The 19,151-nt window shown below is 43.1% G+C and overlaps 1 long non-coding RNA gene across 15 annotated transcripts; it reads right to left on the reverse strand.

Annotated features, from left to right (window-relative positions):
• Window positions 1-13: 13 nt before the first annotated feature.
• On the reverse strand, window positions 14-18,897 carry LOC112976844. 15 transcript variants are annotated; one of them, XR_003257178.1, is made up of 5 exons: window positions 18,799-18,897; window positions 17,460-17,635; window positions 15,054-16,252; window positions 10,667-14,680; window positions 14-7,414 (listed from the first exon to the last, which is right to left on the reverse strand). It is a non-coding gene; the product is annotated as an uncharacterized LOC112976844 (long non-coding RNA). The 15 variants fall into 15 exon arrangements; XR_003257182.1 differs by lacking the exon at window positions 18,799-18,897 and adding an exon at window positions 18,612-18,775; XR_003257185.1 differs by lacking the exon at window positions 18,799-18,897 and adding an exon at window positions 18,440-18,595.
• Window positions 18,898-19,151: the final 254 nt, after the last annotated feature.

Raw genomic sequence — 19,151 nt, forward strand, 5'->3', positions numbered from 1 at the left:
AAACACAAAGCACTTAACTCGAGAAAGTAGGTTTTATTAGAACATAAATGAGCACAATTTTTTTTAATAGAAAACGTTTGAAGTGAGGTGGAACAGGAAGTTTGCAAATGGCTCTTCCCTCTTTCTCTACCCTTTTAGGCCAGGTCCTTTCTTTCAGACCTGCTCTCACCAGAGCAACTCTTCACCACCTTCCTGGGTTACAACCAACTCTGCACAGCCCAGCTTTCTCTTTCTGTTACCTTCTGGGCCTGCTGTGTCACTGCTCCCTGCTTTTCTCAGAAAACCTCATTTCTGCTCTTAAAGCAGGCCCCTCGATGAGGCCTCTCTCTGTCCCATCCTACACTTGAGATGGTTCAACCAACCCATCGTGCTTATTTGCTCCACAGAAGGGCTTGTCCCCCCTCCACAGGTCCGCCTGTGGCTGCAGCATCCAAGACAAGACAGCGAGGCAGTCTTTCTCCCTGCTGCCAAACCACAGCCTTTTAAAGGAACACAATATATAAAATGAGCAAAAATGAACAAAACAGGTCCCACCCCTCCAGGCTGAAAAAGTAGGTTGAACGGCTGTGGCTGTTTTGCCCTGCAGAAGTCAGCTGCTCTACATAGTCACCTACTTTGCCTTGTTTCAAACTGGCTTTGTATCCAGGAAGGTGTTCCTTATAGGTACATTTGGCATTTCTACGTCTTCTGCTGATTTATGCAGGTGAATAAAGGCAGGCAAGCAAATCCATAGCACATATGCGTATTTATAATTGACAAACAGCTCCGTTCTCAATACCGCGCGACAACTGTTACCCTTGCCCATGCTGTCGGTGGTGGTACAATCTGTGAGTGTAAGGGACGTAGGGAGTCATTCGGAGAGAGGCGCAAGACGAGGCTTGCGATTTCACACCAGAGCTTATGTACGCCTTCAGACTTGGGAGCCAGGCTGCAATCTGAGGAAGTAAACAGATCTTGTATCCCATGGATGGATTGCATAAAAACGGTGAGTGCCCAAACGTAAACCTCACAAAGTATGTTGCTTACCCATTTCACTTAAAATTTCGCCAAACTAATTGAGAAACAAGCAATACACTACATTCTATACTGTTCAGGCTGCTATTTCAGGCAGGTCAATAAATTATTGATTCAAATTATCCAGTCATCAAATTAATACAGCAGAAAACCAGATAACCTAATGAAAGGCAGAATTTTTTTCTTTTATCCTAAAATTTAATGAAGACCTAGTTTTATTTTAACCAGAAAAACCCAGCTAGTATTAGCTAGTGGAGTTTATTGACATAGTTAACATGCCACTGGGGAACAAGCAGAAGTGGCCGTATGATATTAAGTGTATATTTAGGTCTTAGGCCACTTAAATGATCCAAGCAAACAATAACTGTACCCTGGCTTAGCTCGATGAAATACAGTTATACAAATGTTTGTGCATCTCCCTTAAATCTCACTGTTAATGCATGTTATCAATTTGCTATTGTTCTTTTCCCCTTACTTTATGCACAGAATCTTCTCAGAGATTTAACATGCAAATGACGGCTGAATCATCTCCAACGGCAGTTTTCAAATAGCACTGGCTTTTTCACTGAGAAGAGCATACCAGCAACAGAGTGCTTTCCATTTTTAGCAACTATAAAAGATACAGTTCACCCTCCTTCTCTCTGACTGTGGCTTGATGACACAATAAATCCCACATTGGAGTCCTTAGTATCAGACTAGATATGCCATAACCCACTATGCACATCGAGCTTTAACTCGTGCTGCCAGTTAAAATTTCTTCAGAAGTTTTGCTGGTTTAATTTTGTACTGGCGTGCTTAATGCAATTACAGCTACTGTCTCTCTGTGCCATTGTCACTTTATGTCACATCAGGTATCACCTATCCTCTACCAGCTCTGGTACATCCATYGGACTGTAAGGTCCATACCACAGATTCTGAGTAATTCAACAGAAACGCAGTCATGTGCCCCCACCTAACTGGAACCAAACCTCTGCACTTGGTGAACCGGTAGTGCACAAACCCAGTAATAACAACAGGGGAGACATGGTCTCACACACACACACATACGCTCACGCACGCTAAAAATAAGAGACATGCTTTCACTGAAACAAAGCTGAAAACAAGAAACTCAAAGAGCTGTTTAATTTCTCAGGCTCTCTCTCCCTAAGCCTTTCTGGATAGGGCCCATTTAGGTGTGCTCACACAGGTGTGAAAAGCAAGGTGCGTAAGGGTCTTGGTAGAGAAAACTTACCTCCTTTTTCTGGTTGAGACTGCAAATGCAAGACCTACATCAGCGTCAGCTGTGTTTTGTAAAAACAATTAAAATTTATTCAGCACAGCATCTCCTTAATATCCATTCTTTATTTGTCAATCGCTGTTGCATTCTCAGCATTTTTAAGCCATGACAGATCTTTACTGTGAAGAAACATAGGAAGTAATAAGAGCTCATAGCTCATCTTGTTAGCTTTTGACCTAAAACCACCGTGTTTTTTTTTTTTTAAGGCTGTTTTGCATTTTATTAGAGCACATTCCGCTCATAGCTAAACAATTAAAGTTTTTTGTCCCAGTTATCAGGGTGCTTTCAAAAGTCTTCCAAGTCTTTCTCTTTGTGCATGAGTGAATATTCAGGCTTGGGAAGACATGGTGAATTATTAATTTTGGTCATAGCGTTCCAGAGAAGAGCAAGGAGAGAAGAAGCGAACTTGCCTGCCAGCTTCACCACTGCTTTAAGTCAGATCCTGGATTCCTGGGCACTTGTGTTAAGCTACATTTCCAAAAGATAAGACTGCCCTATGTGCTGCTTAGCACCTCCATTGCTTTAAGATGGATTTTTRAGTCTAAAAAATGTTATTTTCCATACACTCAGGTTTTGCACCAGTGACTTCTCTTCTCTTGGAAAACTGACATGCCTGGCCCCAATCACCCATGACCAGTCAGCAGCAGGGTAATGAGTGATATTTTAGTGTGCTTTTGTACCAGTGTGAACTTCCTTCCTTTGTCTTAGAATCTGCAGCGTGTGTGTGAACTCAGCAGAAAAACAACCCCTATGATAACTGCAAAGACTTCTAGTTATTAGAGTCCTGGCTGGTTTTAAAACCTTGCCTTGGTTCAGCTAAACAGAACGATTGGAGTTAAAATAACATGTGCATAGATATTATTACTACAGTAAATCTCTTTTCTTTGGCTTCTGACAAGAAGAAACATCTTAGTGTTGCTGCAAGACAGAGGCAAGACATCTGCAGGAAAGAGTGGAACTTGTTTTGCCAATAAGAAATTGCTTTTTGAAACAGAAGTAGCCCCTCCTCCCTGCACACATTCTCTGCGGTCATGTCACAATTTCCCTGTTGCTAAAGTCCATCCTGTCAATTCCTTCCTTGTTGACTTTGGCAGCAAGTTCCTCCAAATCAAGTAAGTGGTGACAAATTCCTGCTCTAAGAAAGTAAGAGCCCGTGGGGAAAGTGAAGCATAGCCATTAAAATGTTCCATAAGAAAAAACAGCATGTCACATCCATATTTTCCTTGTCAAAGATTTTGAAAACTTCCACAACTTGACAAAGTGATTGTAAATTGTCAGTATGCAAAGGCAATGTAGTTCAAATTTGGAAAATTGTTGGCTCTTTTTCCCCACCGATGGCACTTTTCTTGTTCTGTTTTCTTTTCTCTTTCTCTGTAAGATAACGTCCAGAAAAGACTTGCCTCCAGGAAGGCACAATGAGTATACAACTAACATATAGATTATTCATGAGGTCATACATTATCAGCTTCGAACAGCCCAGACATAGGGGCTAAGACCACTAAGTGAATTATGACACTGTCCAAGAGATGAACAGAACATCCCACTGGCACAAAGGAGTAAGGTAGTTCTGTGCTCTCCAGCTATTTGTCAGCACACCCATCAGGCTGCATAACCACTGTAAATGCAGCTCGTAGCCAGACACTATATTTTCAGAGTTGAAATTAAAATAAACGGAGCCATTCTGAATAAGAAATGAGAACGTCCAACCTGCTTTATTTTAACCCACGCTATGGTTTGTATACAAAGGATAAAATTTCCAACTCAGTTAAAGAATTTATGTCCTGTTTTCAGAAACCTTCTCCATCTCAGCCCTTAAAGGGTCAGATGCCTTACTGCTGAGATTTCAGGAGGATTGGGAGCTCAGTCCAAAAGGCAGTGAAACACGATCCGGTGGACCATTACAATGTCTATCTTCCAGCTGAATCCAGAACTTCCTCTTGGGCACCTTGGCCTCAGTACACTACAGGAGGAGAGTTAGGTGCCTTCTCACACAACACAAAACAATCTTTTTTCTGAGCAAGAAACCACTTCGAGTCAGTCTGCTAACTGGGAAGCTGCCTACAACTTGCTGGAAAAGCTGAGGACAGGCGTGTTTGCAGCCCTGACACACTTTGGGCATAAAGTCAGGGCATACAAACAAATCACTGCAAATCCTATAAAATCCAGAAGAGTTTGCACAGAGGGCAGAAAAAAGGTCTTTACAGGGCCTGTGATCTGTGAAGCAGGTTTTCATAGGCAAGTAGACTTTTGGATGGCAGAGTTTTGTTGCTACACAATAATAAAACTCGCTTCAGTTTAGTAGGTGGAACCAAAACCAGGTTAGGAATTGAAATAGATTCTAAGAGGTGGTCAACGATGGATGTAATTTCATAGATTTGAATGAATTTGGTCTTAGTATCTATAGATCTGCAATACAGTTTCAGGACACAGTCTCCTTATAGTTTGGCCCTATTTAAGGGAGCAGAGAACATTCTTATCAAGCTGAGGCTAGAACATGACCTTCTCACGATTAATCTAGCTGCATAGGTTGGACTGTCATCATATGAAAAAAACAAAAGCAAACCAGAATTTGTCTCCTCCATGAAAGGGGTAAAGGATAAAACACTGACATGATTCAAGTTTACTTTAGGAAATCAAAGATTAGAGCTTGCAGTAAATGCAAGTAGTTAATCCAAAAAAAAAATCAAATAATCAAAAAAAACTTATTAATTTAGCCCAAACTATACACAGCTCATTTTTTACTACAATTCAAATCATCAGTGGTGTAACTCATAAAACTTTTCCCCAGGAAAAGGCAGTAATTCATCCACAAGTGGTAACATTCAGACTAGTTCCAGGGAAAAAAAAAAAAAAAAAAAGTTGTCCACTTTCATCAATCCAAATTTTAAGGGACAGAGAGCAAACAAGAAAGAGCCTGTACAGGGAAGGCTAATGGGTTAGAGATGACTCAATTTTTCACTGGAGCACTGCAAACAGGAAGAGGCTATTTTGTAAATCATAGGTCATTTCCATAACCTGAAAGACGATATGTATACTAACAAATCATTACAGCCAGGAATCACAGACGAGACTTTCTGTGTTATTAACCCTGAACAGAGCTCAAGTGCTGAGCACACTTAAACTCCTGCAGATCCTTCTGTACAGTTTGCGCGGACTGGAAAACCGTTGTGGACGAGCCACAGCATACGCTGGTGTCACAGATACATCCCTGTGCCTGCTATAACCTTGTCTTATCCTCCTGACCCCGTTTCTCTAATCCTTTAATCATTCTTGTGGTGTTTCTCTGTGTTCTAATACATCAAACACCCTTCTTGTACTGTGAACATAGTTTTGGAAGCTGGTTCAAAAGGCTTGATCCCTGCAGAAGAGGCGGATGCAAACCCTACTCTTGTGTGTTTGGTATTCCCTGTGCTGTGTGGAAGAGAGAGACAGAGATTATCCGCTCTTTATAGCCATTGTGGAAGATGCCTTGTAAATCTTCACTCTTTTGCTTGAGCTGGTCACTAGTTTGCTCTTTTTCTGCAAACTGATAGGAATGTTATCTACTCCAGGAGATGCTAAGGTCTCATCTGTGCTATACTTCTGAGACGGTTCTAAAGTGAGAACTGCTGGTATCCAGCTTTTTAAATTTAAAGCACTTTGGATAGGAATTCAGTTTTGAAAATAAAGGTCATGCCTTTTAAGTAAGTGAAGTGACTTTAGAGATTTTCTGACTCACCAAATCTGCCCTCTACAGCTGACTACAGCCTGACTTGAACTTTGAGCCCCTTTCACTCCAGCTGACTGTTAAATCGACTGAAATCAGGGATAGGTATTTTTGAATCTTTGTTCAAACCCTTTGAAAACACCTAAATATTGTGTAGGTGACAAGCGAGTGGAAAGTCCTCAGCAGAACATTAACACAGAATATGAATCACTAAATGATTCATGAACATGATAAATTTTCCATCATCACTTACTACTAGTTTTTACTATGTATTGCTTCCTAACAGATCTTCAGTCAACAACAGCCTGAACTACTTATACATGTGCAGTTATTCCCATATGGAGTTCCACTGATTTCAGAAAAGTTAATGACTCCCTAGTAATTACATGAGTAACTATCATACTTTATGCCACTGGATATGAAATCAGATCACATAAAATCTGATAAGTACCCCTGGGCCTTTAAAAATTAGGCAGGGTATTACCCAATATTAGTAACATTAGCTTATAGACACAACGGGCAAAATTTATTTAAGGTAGGTGCATAGGTTAGAAGTATAATTTTGAGCTAGTCTGGCCTCTGCTCCCTCCATAGTCAATAGAAAGGAACAAGCATCTCAAGAGACAAATTAGTCTCACTGTAACACAAGCATGAGAATTGAGCCCATTCCTGCATAATAGCTACTCACATAATTAACTGTCTAGTCATTAACTGTTGAAAATAGTGGGACTCCACATGAGAGTAATTATACATGCACAAATAATGTTTAGGAGCAGGCTCCTGTATGTATAATGTTTGGCTCTTCTCAGCTGGAAGAATCACAGACATGCAAAGCAAAATGCAAAAGAAAGCTCAGATAAAAACTTATATATATATAATTCATACATTTATAATTCCTAAATAAAAGTAACTGGAGGATTAGGAAAAAAAAGGAAGCACTAGGGCTGTTACACTCACTCAGACTATAAAGTGAAAAATATTAAAGCAGTGTTAAAACACTCCTGCAGCCACCCTCTGCTGGTAAAGGCCCACAAGTACAATAGACGAGCAGCATCTCTAATTTCAAAGCTGCCATAGCCCAATACTTCCTACATGCATTTGGCAGCACCGTGTGGTATTTGGATACACAGAAGAATTCAGCCAGAGGTGTGAAGCGAGCGGTGGCGAGCGTGGGCAGTGGAGGTGCTCACGCCGTCTCGCTGCCCGTCAGCATTATGGGGCATCGCATGTGCTCCGGGTCCTGCACCCCACGGGGTGACCCTGCCATTCCCTCACCCACGTTGCAGCTCCATCCAGCCCTCCCCGGCACCGTCAGGTTTAACCTCGGGGCCACACCTCTAGGAGATTCCGTCATGGGGGAGAAGATATCGAGAGGTGGATTTATGACCAGTAACGTGATCCGTGTTCTCTCTGTTGCTCTGTAAACAAAACAGATTGGCTAGTAAGCCACAATCCCTGCCTGATCATTGACTCTCTAAGCAAGTGCATACATTTATTTTATTAAAAAAACCAAAATCTCATGTTCCTGTCTTGGGGGGGGGAGGGGGGAGAAGGCTCCCTCTTATGAATTTGATTGTTTTTTAAAAAGAAATAACACAAAGCCTCTTTATATCTTGGATGTAGAAAAGCAAATGAAACATTTTCAGTGATGCCACAGAGTATGTATGAAAATGAATATCTTAGTAGTTAAAACTGTAATATTACAGGAAGGTTGAAGTCACATTTTATCTGTAAGGAAACTCCTTCCAAGATAACCCTTATTAAAGTGGGAGTGGTARTCTGCTACACTTACTAGTAYGTTAAAATGGTGACATCCTATAGAYGTACTGCTAATTCTTTGAATTTCCTCTTTAAAGTGTTGTCAACTAGTTTTCCAAGGGATGATAATTTTTAGGCAGAACACTTTAGGCATAACGTATCATAAGAAGAGCTAGGTTTGCTTGGCTTGCTGCAAAGTGAGTTTTTCACCACTGCATTTCAGTGCTGGTGACTGGTTGGTTCCTAGCAATGCTGGGGTCCTGCATCTTCACGTGACATTTGCAAAATGGTATTTTTGTCTTATCAGGTAGTTGAAAATTTTAAGTTTCTGCCATCTTAGGGCTACGAAGCAAGAGTACCTAAGCCAGAATTTTGATCATACCATGGATTTTAGTGTCACATTTGAAGACAATAGAGAAATCACCCATCCAAAAGTTAAAGCTGAAATAATTACACACATTATGAATCAAAGAAATGCTTTCCCCCCCCTGCCCAGTGCCTATTCATCAAAGGCTGCCCCAGCAAAGCTTGGAAAAAGGAGTATCTAAATCTCAATAAACTGCCACTGATGACCAAGTGTGAAACTAGCTGTAAAATATATAGCCAATTACAATTCTCATAGTCTACGCAGAGAAAAGCAGCCAAGTGAACATCAGGTAAGAATCATTGTCTCCTGGAAAAYAGCAAGGGAATGATTCCAAATGACTGGGCACTACAGAAGAGAAAGTATTTGGAGTGGATGCGTTACGCCTCTGGACACTAGAGCAATTGCTCTGCTTTGTATTTGTCTTCCTTTAAATGAAGTATTTGAAACAAATGGCTGAAGAGGTCTATTTAAGCTCAGAGAAATAAGCTCCTGTCCTTATCCCAGGTATCATCAGTTTAAGAAATGGAAGRTGCTACTTTACATTTTTAAATGAAAAGATTAAAAATACAAAACTTGGCACATGGAAAGCACTTTTCATCTACCTCTTAAGTGTTATTAGATCTATTTTTTCCCCCAGAGATTTAATGAGAACCAGAAGAAAGATCTTTGTTCCCAGAGTTAAAAGATGCCAAAGCAGAATGAACCTGTTGATGTTAACAACACAGCAGCCAGACATTCACACATGTCATCCAGAGCAAAACACGGTCCTGAGGGGTGTAAACAACTTGCCCACTAAATGTGACAGAATGGGATCCAGATCCTCTGAAGTCTGAGCTCAATAACTCTTGTGATTTGTGACCTAATTTTAGTATTTGTTATTCAAATATTCCTCACTTATCTCATGTGGATACATGCAGCTGTAATATAAAACATGAAAGAGAAATGCCTACTAAGAAATATCATTTATATGCCTCTGCATAAAAATGAACATAGCTTGTATGCAGAAAATGGAGAAATTAAATTGGTTATAACTTGCATAGAATATATAGSGCTTCTCTATGGGTTATTTATCTAAAACTAAAGATGGTCAAACCTGTTTCTTCCTTCAATACTTGACCTGCAGAACTCTTCAAAAAAGTGCAGAGCCACCTTTGTGTTATGAGCTCATCATAGTYTCCTTATTTAACAGAGGACTTCAAAACCATAACACTTGCATGATTACCAATGTAGGGCTAAGGAAGAACATTTGATCACACTGCCTCTAAAGAGARGATGAAGAGATAAGGCGCTTGGTCAAATTTAGCAGAGGTCACGCACAAGACTTCTTGGACACATCTCCTATGTGATGAACTACTTACAGCACAGTGGCTTTCTCCAGTCAGCTATGAAGAAGCTTCATCTGATGGTATGCCAAGACACATCAGTGCCCCCTGTCTCTAAAGGYTAACTGCTTGTGCTAAAGGCCCATATTTATTAGAGCAGTTGTTCCCAAATTGGAAGGGCATGAGCTTCTGGAAGGGARACACAGAAGGCATGGGGACAGAAGTGCCCATGCCTGCCCAAGGGGAGAGGATGGCAGCTCATGAGACCACCATCCCCACACCTTCCCCACTGTAGGGAGCAGAGCCAGTGTGACACAGTGCGYGGCCCTAGGTGCTGCTGTCCCACCACCTGATGCGGGGGAGGATGGAGGGCAGGAGCTGAGACTGCCCGCTCACTAGGGTGATCAGAACCATCTGCTCCAGCTCTGAAGCTGGGCAGGACATCCCAAAAGATGAGAGGGAAAGGAGGCCTCCTTCCTACAAGCTTTCTTTTTTAATTCCCTATAATGATGGGATGCAATAGGTGGAACCCTGCAGCTACCAGTACCACCAGCTCCACACAGCTGAACAAATGTACTGCGTAAAGGAGATAGGGAGCCAAGCTATCACAGARAAGGAGAGAAAGAGGTTTAAAAAGTTTGGAAAACCTGTGTGTTGGCACAAAGCCTACCTTAATACTTATGCATTATCAAGAAACAAAATGGTGACAAAACCAAACTCCATTCATGGGTGATGGACATGAGCAAAATAATGCTGTGCATTGACAGCTGTGTCACTGCCCGACTGCCAAGCAGTAATTCAGGGAAGACTGGGGTAGCCATCCCGTCGTGCCTCAGAGAGGTGCAGAATACCTACAGGCTGTGCACATAAAGCATAAGCACAGTATGCAGAAAATTCAGCTGCATGGTTGCTTGGGGAGGAATGAAAATCCACCAAACCGATTGCACCGTAATAGGCAGATCCACCCATACCAGAGAGTATAAATGACTTACAGGAAGCAGGCATATTCCAAAGCAAGGCTCTCGTGTCATGATTTGTGCCTAAATTTACCTTTGGATAATGGAGAACAGACTAAAGCAAAAGGTTGGGGTAGTCCAGATAGCATAAAACCTATGTAAAGGAGGCTGTAACTTCACTCAGAATGAATGCCAGCAATGCTAGCCATTTTGGAGAACAATAATACTCAAAAGTGCTGCTGGAAACTTGAGAGATCCCACACATACCTGTTTCCACAGCCAAGCACGTCACATGCTGCTKTATTCCCAGCAAAGTTAACCCACAACCTCTTCAAGGATGAGAGTTAGAAAGACAAGCATGATTAGAAGTTTTCACATAAAATGATTCAGATGTAAACTGTATTTGTCTGGGACTGAACTGTCACTTTCAATCTGTTCTCAAGAGGGAACAGGTACTCCATCCCAGGTGCCTATGGACAACAAACCAAGCTTCTCAGGGCTTTCTTGATTCCTTTGGTTCTCAGTGAAGAGTAACCAAACTCATTCATTTTCACTGGGCTGGAGTAGCTACTAAAATTTCCCTTTCCCTTCTTCATCCACTTGTTTCCAGGAGGTAGCATTGGGACAGTAGTTACACTGGTCACAATTTACTCCGGTGATGAAAGGAGCTCTCGTGGGCAGGGATTTACAGGAAGATTAACAGACCTCACTAATATGAACTAGCAAAGCATGCACTGTCCTTCATCCCATGCGAGATGTACCCACTTGGCTGCACAACATCCTTCCTCCAATTCACCTGAGGATTGCATCTGTCTCTACTTCTGCTCCTTTGTTTTCCAGAAAGGTTAACAACAGCAATAATCAAATTCTTAGGGGACACAATTATTATTCTATCTGACATTTTCTAAAGCAGAGCAATTACAGTGAAATCACTGCACATTTCACTATGGAGCAGCAGGAAAACATGCACTGCTATCAAAACAGAGGCAGTAAATCATATTTGCATTGTGAGAAAGTTCATAGTAGTGAAGCTGCCTTCAACCGTATCAGGAAGAGTCGAAAAATGTTGACATGGAAAGCTGAAATTATACCTTTCATCCATCATTTATGATATATCTTAGCATCCAATTCTCTTCTTGCAGATCTACTCTTCAATTAAATATAAAATGTGTATTCGGCTAGGTGTGTGGGGCAACATACAATTCCTTAATTATAACAAATTGGTACTCTTCTTAACAGTCCTAAAAGATGGAAACTTGGGAAAAGCTTCTCCACATCTTACTCTAGCTCTCCTCTCCTGGTGTGATTTGTCTGAACTACATCTAGTAATCACCAATGCTGCTTACAGACATCAGATTTTCTAATGCTGCAACTGCATGGTCAGAAAGCTACGCACAATGAAACACTTTGCTGGGTCAGAGACCTACAAAGCAGAAAAAACATGCTTAATATGCAAGTGCACAAGGGACTTACCGCTGCTGCTCCTCCCCAGCATCCTTAGATGCAGTTTAAGGAAACGGAGGCCACAGCAACAAAGCCCAATTTCAGCTGCACACTGGCCACCTGTTTTTACTGCCATCTTAAAAATGCTTTAAATCTGACCTGATCCAGGTTTTAAGAACTCGCACAAATACAAACCTCCTCCGCTTCCACCCTGGGGTAAAGTAAAACACACACACAGGACRGGGTGGGGTGTGCAACACCCTGATTAACACGCTGATAGCTCCCTATGCAGCTCCAGATAGCTGCGTGCCACAGCGCAGAAGTGCAAGTGGCAGAAGGTAGCAAAGGACTGCTTAGACTAGCAATGCCACCAAAGCCTTCACACTGCGAAACTACCTTCCCCCAGAGCTCAAAGCAGAGGGCTCAGGTAGCGTTTCTCCCAAGAATGCATGCCATACTGGATACAAAACAACTCGAGTATGGATGAAACCAAAACCTGAGAATAGGGCACCAGCTGTGCTATGAGCAAGGTAGTTTAGAGGGTCAGCTTAACACATCCATACTGGTTTTAAGAATCTCTCTTATACTGGAGCATGCCAGACCCGTCAGTCATCGAAAGCCTACCCTTTTCACCTTAAGAGCCCCAAGTCTTGTATACACAGAAAAGCAAGATTCAGAAGATTCTGGGACATGCAATAGGCAAAAAGARCAAGCCTACCGGTGCCCTTTTCAAAGTCTTTGCAAGAACAGTGTAACACTGTCTTTTCCCTAGGATAGTGTAGTAAGAAACCAGGGGCTTTCAAGAGTAGCCACTGAACTCATCATAAGGAAACAGGCTTACATAAACCTGASCTATGGGGACTGAAGCCAAGGCATAAAGGTTAGCTTCTTACCAGCACTCCACTAAATTATATCCTTAGGACACTACATATAAATTACTTGACAGAATGGAGCAAATGAAACCACGTGAGCGGAAACTTGGCCAGGGACCTGAGACGCTTACTGTTGTTCCCAGTTTTCCAGGAAGAGATTATTTGTAGAGAAATGGCAAAAGCAAACAAAAAATAACCAGGTACATGAGTGGAYTGAGAAGGCCCAACAGGAGAAACAGACTACAGACAGACTAAACGTTTGGGAAAACACTCAACTCCAGGGCAAAGATGAGCAMAACCAGGGAATTCTGGCACAGGAAAGACACTATCAAATGATGCTCTCCCTGGAGTTCTGYGTTTTTTCCACAGTGCAGTGTTTACTTACCCTAAATTAAATGGCTTCTGCTAAGGAATGCTGTGTGTTCCRTTGTTTATGTACTCACACTACAAAAGCTTGTATTTTAAGCTGAATCATATAGAAAGCAACATATAATTTTGTGTCACTGCATTTGAACAGCCAGAGAAGCTGAGCACACCAGTATGTACAGTCACAGAGACCAGCCTATCAATGTAGCTGCAGGACTTCCTTAGAAATACAGAAATAATGGTGCAAAATTTGATGGAAAATAATAGCCGTAACCGCATTTTTACCCTTGGTTATGGCTTTCACTTCGCCCCCTGCTCTCCCCCCCCCCCCTTTAGTAACAGGGATGAGAAAGTGTTGGAAGATTGCAGTAGCAGTCTCATTATCTTAATCAAAACATTCACCGCTTTCTATATTTTTTTCTTGCTAAAAATGTGTTTTTAGTGGGCTTTTGAAGAGTCTACTGTGACTCTCAAAAATTWTTTTTTTTGAACTCTAAGAGCTGGTACCATGCTTCAAAATTTGTCAGATCATGGCTTGTCTCATCTCCATGGCACAGACATGCACACTGGCTCGCCAGTGCAACACTGTCAGTTACCAGCTCAGGTTTACTTAAACACACACAAAAATGGTCCACACCTAGTGTAACCTCATCATGATACTCTACCTTCGGGCAATCCAGAGCGTAAGTTTTGTACTGAAGTGCACAGCACACACACAGAGCCCATTTCAAGCAGYGTAGCCCCAGCACTAATCTTTCTCCACATTAACTGCTCAGGTACATCTCTGCACAGACTAAAGCTAGAATGCTGGCAACCACAGGATTTACACTCAGCACCGGACCCCGAGTCGTGTTGGTGTGCCATACTCTCCAGCAGTCCATGGTTGGGGAAGTCTTCAGCACAGTGCTTCACRGTAAGCCAGATAGCCCAGCAGGAGCTAGGTGGACCAGGCCAAGCTATTATTTTAAGCAGGCAGTATTTTCTTATTTAACCAGGTCTGATGCTGTTCAGGTGGTTCTGAACCATACAGATGCATATATACTCTCAACAGAAATGGGAAACTGGTTTGGCTGTGACCCTACGGTTTTCAATGGTCATTTTAGGCCATCCTACCTGAAGGGATATATCCACACTTAGCAAGAAACAGCAGCACAACACACTCAACTTCRGAGGTTGCAAAACTGGCTAAACGGAAGAAAAGTGCTAGTGTGCTTTCCCCAGGATCAAGTTTCGCATCTGCAATCTCTTACACTTGGACAGCCTGTTTTTCCCCAGGCCCATCATAGTGAATAGCATTTCTAAATCCCTTATTTGGATCCCCTTCCCCCATGCCCAGGATAAAARTTTCCTGATTCAGTCTTACAATTAGGTCTCACTTAAAGTCAACAGGAGTTAAAAGTTCTGGAAGAACCTGAGTTTTTATCTGCGACAAAAATCAGCAGTTCTTTCAGAAACCAGCTCCTATGAATCCAGGGACTTGCAGTAGCCTGCACATCCTTTCCTGTTGTATAACTGCTACTGAGCTGCTGCCATATTTCAATTAGAGAACATGTCCATGCTACTTAAAGTTCTTGACTGCTGTTAAAGCACTGTTCCTGTGCTGAAAGAGAAAGAGAGAGAGAACACACAACTGTTAACACCTTATTTTTATCAGTTACTACAATTATTTTCAGAGAAACTTTACATGTTTTCAACTACTCAGGAAACCTATATTCTAGAAATTGGTTTAAATACTTGCCTCACCACAAATTTCCCAAAGAACACTTAAAAAGGAAGACAGAACCCTTTTGCTCTTACCTGTATTTTTCCAAACTCTCTCTCCTTAAGAGCAAAGTAGACAATAACGTATTTAAAAACAGATCCTTTTTTCCACACCATTATCATTAAGACACTGAGAAACAGGAACACCATATGGAAGTATTTATATGGTATATAAAAGTATTTATCTCAAGCTGAATTCACTCTTCTTTTACCTTGCAGCCCCGGTAACTCTTCAGGAAGCCATCCTACGTGAGGCCATTACATATCAAAAACCTTAGGAGCAGTTTCTTCAGCTTCTAAAACYAGAGCAGTAATTTGAAGGTGAAACAGTTTGCCCCCTTCCCTCATCATAAACTCTAAAAGAGAGATGGTCTGCAAGTTTTTCAACTCTCGCTTTTCTTTCCCAGTCCACCCCCTTGCCCCCAGTCAAGAAAGCATGGGCAGCTCTTACAAAGTTTTGTGGCTGGGTAACTAAGAAAACTGCATCTTACAATAAGTTATGTGCCAAGACTAGCACAGCTCAAGTCAGTCATCATTACTAGGCCTTTAAAGACCATTCTCCATTTTCTGTTTGAGCACATACAAATTTTTACCCCAGCTAGTTTACATGGCAAGAATTTACATAAGGACTGACAATTAACATGCAGGAACTCTGGAAACATCAGCATTTTGACAGCAGTTTGCCATGGTGCACCGACATGGGTGTTGATACCATACCATCAGACACCTTAAAAATTACATGTTATGACACAGTGTATTTACACAGTTCAGGTGAATCCTAAGGTTCATCCTTTCTTCGTGTATGTTTAATCTCAAAATTATATATTTCTCATCTAGTTTGCAGATGTGTTTAGTAGGCTATCCAGTAAAGGCTGAATTCATAGCAGCTAACCCCCTGAAGTTTTCATAAAAAGTGAGTAACTTGTCAGAATGAAAACTGAGATATGAAGCCAGATTCCTACATATGACCTTGGCTAAATAATTTGAGAAGACAATCAAACAGAGCAGCCACATACTTTTACATATCCTCATCCTCCCCATCCCCCCTGYAGGAACATCCAACCTCTTCCAGTGATTTTCAGGACACTAGGTGGCTGCTTACCCAAGACCCACGTGACTAAAATCACTTTAGCAGCAAAGACAACCYGCAGTTTCTGCAGCGTAGGATGCTGACCTAATTCCAAGTACAAACAAATCTAACAGGATAGTAGCCTCAGGACCATACAGGGAGTGGATTAAGTTTTCATAGAYGGCATTAGAACAGAGTATACACCTACATATTTAAGAAATGCCAAAGGCAGGCCTTCAAGTCACTTTAAGCCTTTTCATATAAAAGTGTTGAGACAACAGGTATTTCTGCAATAGGGCTGTAGACTGCTCGTACGCCTGTTGTGGATCTTACAATTAAGACCTGTTGGGTCACAAAAGAGACTCTGACATCAGCACTTTCAAAGTGAACAGTGTGATGAGAATATGCAAGTTTGAGACATGTCACAGATTCTAATGATGGAACCTGTCACAAGTTGTAATCTATGAGCAAAATCCATACATTGACAAATAGCAGACACCCCCAAACTGATGAAAGTGACCTATAAAACATGCAGAATTCTATTGTACTTGTCTCTTGCCTGAGGCATTCACTTGGGCAGTTGCTTAAGTCAATTCCTTATTTCCACATTTCAACGGGCTATAGCAACTCTTATCTATGATATTAGCAGCATCTTCAGACAAAGAAACATCAAAAGAAATTAAATAATTGTATTTGTAAAGCAACATGCTTCCATGCCTCCTCCCCAGAGCAGCACCACTGTGAAACCGGTGGGGAGGAGGGAAATCAATGCATGTGAAACAAATTGTTGCTAAAGCAATTTAACTAAAAATGTAAACAGTCATTAGGTCAGTAGACTTGTCTTGGATAAAAATTTAGCATTCATGTTTTTTTTTTTTTCCAGTTAGAGGACTCCCCTCAATTATGCCATCACAATACTTACCATCCTTTTTCGATGAGCAGCTGCACTGACATAAGCATAGGCTTAAAGTCTAAAATGGCCCTTTCCCCCCGTCCCCAAACAAACCAAACTAATCCAAAAGATAATTCCTCCACAATGGGAACACAGAGTAAGAAAACAAACAAAGGAGGCTATATTTGCTAATTCAGAATTATTAAAATACATGCAATTATTACTGAAAGTTATATGAGCAAAAATTTATTATACTGTCTCCACTCCTTTTCTCCAGCAATGAATATGGCAAAATTGGACAAGCTTGGGCAGAGAGGGAAGGGCAGCTATGCAAGGTGCAGCTCCTCTCCCAACACAACTGACATTTTATGGGAGAATGAATGGGAAAGGCAGAGAACTGGTCTTCCCTCTCACCCCCCCCCCTTTTTTTTTAAGCTGGAGGGAACTGGATTTAAAGAGATGGAAGAACTGAATGTATTGCTGTAGTTTTAACACATCTTAAGAGACTACAAGGTTTAAGTAATTCACAATTGCATCACACAACATTTCTCATGACAGCCTCCCTCCACCATGTGACTGTACCATGGGGCAAACAGGCTACTACACCTGTGTGCTACTACTGCAAAGCACTGTCTTGAGCAAATGCACTGTACTTACCTCCATGAAAAGACAAATTATTTTAAATATATAAAGCTATAATCCCCTTTTCCTAGGCTACTCCACCACTATAGGGCTTTAGCCAGAATCTCCAAGAAGCCTATGCAACTCTTCTCAACTCTTTTCAATGAAGTATCTTCTTGAAGCAATAAAGTACTTTATTTCACAGGAATCAGCTGTAACAAGAAAGCACATTATTTCACACACACATTTCACAAACCATACAAGTCTTCAATGAATGTCTGCCTTTTCTCCCAGTTTTGAGTGAAGAYCCTCCACAAGCTATTTCAGGACTAACAAAGGAACTCAAGGCTCCTTAAAATTAACAGATATTTAACTAACCTCCAGTTTGACAGAGGGATCATTTCCCATTCCCCAGCAGGGAGGCTAGTATGGGTGGGGATGACCGTTCACTCCAAGAAACTACAACCCACGGCTCAAAATCTAGCCCCCCTCCTCCAAGCCAGCCAGAAGGTATGCTGGACTCCAGGGCTTGCTGAACCCAAGACAGCATCTAAAAGCTGATCAGCAGGCTAAGCCATGCCAACACTACACAGCTGATACGGATAAGAAAATACGGAAGCAAGTTAGCTTGGCTGCTTCCACACCATGCTGAAAGGTCTTATACCATTTAATCCATCCCATCAGCTTGTTCAACGTTAGCTAAAGTCTCTGAAGCRTATAGTATTATAGTCTACAGTGAGGGGATTTGCCTTTAGGATGAAACAAAGCTCCTCCTGCTGGGCATAGTAAGCCACACATGCTGCCAGCCGAATAAGATTAGCGCAGTTACTAGACATGAGACCGAAGCTTCAACCCTTGGAAGAGCCCAACAGCGACGGGCACAGACACTCACCTGCTTCGTGAGACGGGCACGTCCCGGCCTGCGCCCTGCCGAGGGCCTCCGCCACCCCCGGCACGGCCAAGCCAAGCCTTCCGCCCTGCTCTTTAAACCACGGTGTGCGGCCAAACCCACTCACCTGCCCCAGGCCCCGGCGGCCACGTCCCCCGCGCCGGGCCCCTCTCCCGGGCGCGCAGCCCTGAGGGGCCGCACCGGCCTCCCCAGAAGCGGCAGCACCCGGCCTCGACGCGCCGCCGCCGCCTGCCTTCGCGCCACGCACCGCCGGCCAGCGGCCCCTTCCGCGGACCCACCTCAGCGGCGCCGCTCCCCGCCGGCCCGCCAAGGGGGCGAGGGAAAAGGCCTCGGACCAGCGCTGCGCCCCCTGCCAGGAGCAACCGGCCGCCGCGCCAGGTCTTCCGACGCCCCCTCAGCCGCCCTCCCCTCGCTCTCCCCCTTCCGCTGTGTCTTCCCGCCCCCGAAGGAACACTTGTCTCTCACCCTTCCCCTTTTCCCGACGTTTTAACCCGGTTCCCCCGTCTCTCCTCCCGGGCTAAAAGCATCCCACGCCATCAACATGGCGCCGCCGCCGCCACCTCCCTCCCCACACCCCCCTCCCTCTTCCTCCTTGCGGCTGCGCAGCGCGGGGCAGCGCGGGAGTTGGAGTCCCCGCCTCCCGCGAGGCCGGGCGGCGAGAGGGGCGGGGAACTACAACTCCCATAAGGCAGTGGTGCCGGCGGGCGCCAGCCAATGGGAAGCCTGCTGCGCGGCCGCGCGCCCCGCCCCGGCGGGCGAGAAGGGTGATGTCATTGCCGAGCGGGCAGGGAGCGGGGGCGCGCCGCGATTCATTGTGC

Source organism: Apteryx rowi, unplaced genomic scaffold, assembly GCF_003343035.1.
Source record: "Apteryx rowi isolate R43461 unplaced genomic scaffold, aptRow1 scaffold_770, whole genome shotgun sequence".
In the NCBI taxonomy this organism is placed as follows: Eukaryota; Metazoa; Chordata; class Aves; order Apterygiformes; family Apterygidae; genus Apteryx; species Apteryx rowi.